The sequence below is a fragment of the Chionomys nivalis genome, chromosome 1 (genome assembly GCF_950005125.1).
Source record: "Chionomys nivalis chromosome 1, mChiNiv1.1, whole genome shotgun sequence".
Taxonomy (NCBI): domain Eukaryota; kingdom Metazoa; phylum Chordata; class Mammalia; order Rodentia; family Cricetidae; genus Chionomys; species Chionomys nivalis.
Genome location: NC_080086.1, coordinates 111,109,922 through 111,112,866, shown reverse-complemented (window position 1 = coordinate 111,112,866; position 2,945 = coordinate 111,109,922).

The following is a 2,945-nucleotide window of genomic DNA, read 5'->3' as shown; positions in this document are numbered from 1 at the left end:
ATCCCCGTTGCTGTACCCGCCCTCTCCCAACATCTGAAAGCCTCATTGGATGGTTTATGCAGCTAAGCAACTTTTCTTATTGGCCAGTGAGTCACATGCCCATCTCCTAATGCTTAAATGACAGAAAAAACATCCTCTAGCATGTACTGTGGCGCCAAATCTCAAATCCCAGCATAAGCTTTCCTGGGGTACCATACGGCTGTGAGATTCCCAAACTCCCTAGCCTTACATGTGAAAGGGGTGAAACGCTATATTTTACATGGAATTAAAAATAGGTAGAAGCCTACTTAACAAGGCAAAGGTGTCAGCTAAATTTTATTTGCATGTGTGAAAAACGCCATAACAAAGAATAAATCCAATGTGAGTTATTTCTATTTGGCTCAGCTTCTGGCGCCCTCTCTCCCTTTGTGGTCGATGTTTGTCACCAGTGGCAGGCAGTTTACACGTTCTGTTTACCTCTTTGAAAGTCTCTCTTGCACCCACGCACCTCACATAGTCATTTCTATAGCAAAACATTTTGGGAATGAAGCGACACCGAGTCATTAGAAACATATCAAGGATTCTTCGGGAATTACAAGGGTTGGACAGGTCCCAACGAAGTTGCACGGCACTAAACACAAACCTGGAAAATACCACACAGGTGACTTCCAGGGCAAACATTCCTGCTCCCAGGACCACCAGCCCGACTGCAGGGAACTAAGCTCACAAAGAACGAGTAAAAGATAGAAAGGAAGCCTTGATGAGAGGAGAAGATTCAATTTGAAAGGCTACTCTGGTGGTAAAGGCTTTGTAGCAGGCTAGTGACAAGCAATGAGCAGGCACGAGATTCTGCGTGCGACAACTGAAGCGTTCAGGCTGGGAGCAAGGTCCGGAGAGCCGGCAGACGGAGGTATTTTAAGTGACGTTTTAGAAAGACGGGAGCAGAGAAAGGATAGCTGAGAGACTTGAGGCTGCAGTCGGCAAGCTGACTAAATGACATCTTTACTTTTTAAGACTTTAATTAAAATATACATATTGCTTGTCTGTGTACCTGCCATACGTATGCAGGTTCCCATAGAGGCCAGAAGAGGGCACTGTATCCCCAGAGATGGAGTTAGCCGCTGACTGTGGGTACCGGTACAGAATTTGGGTTCTTTGCAAAAACAGTACTGCACTACTCTAAACCGCCAGAGAGACAGTTCTCCAGCTCCCTACATTTATACTTCAGAATCCATCCAGCTCTCTCTCCTTCGCATTTATAAGAGTCTCATTTAATATCTACTGTCAAATTAGCAGGCTACTTGTGTCCTGCTCGGTCTTCTCTTTTTCCTCTTTCCCCTCTACTCCTGGTCTCTATTCTATCTGTATTATTTTCCTTTTCAGAGACTTGCCCCAAAAACACAGGCTGGCCTGTTTTTCACGGCTTCTGGTCTCAGTCTTCTAACGGCTGGTTACCCGATTATATTTCTTTGCTCATCCCCCTACAAAATTACCCTCTTCGCTCTCATGGCCCTACTGTCTCCTTGTGTTTACCTTTTCCTTGCCTACTGTTTGTCATCAACAAAGGAATAACTGCCACCTTTATTTATTTTTATTTTCCTTTCTACTCATTCCTAAAGTAACAACTGATACACTTGGGCAAAAAGAAGTCACAATATTCCTCCATATCCTAGAATGATTGTCATTTGAAAGATGATAAATTTGGGTTTTTTTTCTAGATATTCTTTTATTTTAATGTATTTTCATAGTGGGCCTACCCATGGATAGTGAGTATTTTTTTTTAATGATTCATTTAACTTTATGTTCATTGGTGTGAAGGTGTCAGATCTCGTGGAACTGCATTTTCAGACAGTTGTAAGCTGCCATGTGGGTGCTGGGAATCGAACCCCGGTCCTCTGGAAGAGCAGTCAGTGCTCTTAACCGCTGAGCCATCTCTCCAGCCCCGATAGTGAGTATTTTTGCAGACACTATTTTCCATTTAGCCTGGTGACCCAAACGTTATAGAACAGAGACAAACAAAACTTCAACCCTGCTACATCCTGAAAATTGCACAGAGTTCCATTTGAAAAAAAGCAATGTGATTAAACAAACACACACGTAAACACACACACATACACACACACACAACCAATGATTTACCCCCCGCAAAAAAAAAAAACTTAACGCAACACAATTCCACCAAAAAGATTAATTCCATTGTAAAGGCCTCCAAATCAAGTGAATCAGATGAAATCTTAGAAGTAATGATTTTATACACACACACGCGCGCACGCGGGGAGGGGGGGGACCACAAATGCCTTATAAATTCCAAAAGAACATAAACACAAGTTAAGGAAAAAACAGACAAAGGAGAAATCTTGTGGCCTTCAGGCCTCACTAACAACTTACATAGAGGTCTCTCATCTTTGGCATAGCCAATGAGTAGTCAAAGAATGCTAAGTGATGGATCTAATCCTGTGTGGCCATTATTTGGGATCCATGGAGCAGGGACAGCAATACTCTAGAGAAGTGAATTGCTTTAGTACTGGAAATCAGATTACTATAGTTACAGAAATTGTTCCAATTCAACCAAAATTGAGGTTCTTTACAAAATGCTACGGCCCTGGCTAGTATCTTGGGCCCACTTTTTGCTAAGAAACACAAACTGACCTCTGGAGTCAGTACTACACACAGGTAGTGTGACGTTTCAATAGAATTGTGAGATACCAGCTTATCTGCAAAGGTGGAATACCAGTTCTGTGAAAACAGAGCATGCGTTAGGTAAACAGAAAAACTATAGGTATGTGAAAAGTTCACTTTTGGTTTCCTGTGTTTAATACATGTACATTAACCCCCCACAGGCTTACATATTTGAAGGCTTAGTCACCAGAAAGTGGCACTATTCGAAGGGATTCGAAGAATTAAGAGGCATGGGCTTGTTTGAGGAAGCGTGGGCTTTCAGGTTTCAAAAGCCCATGCCAAGCCCA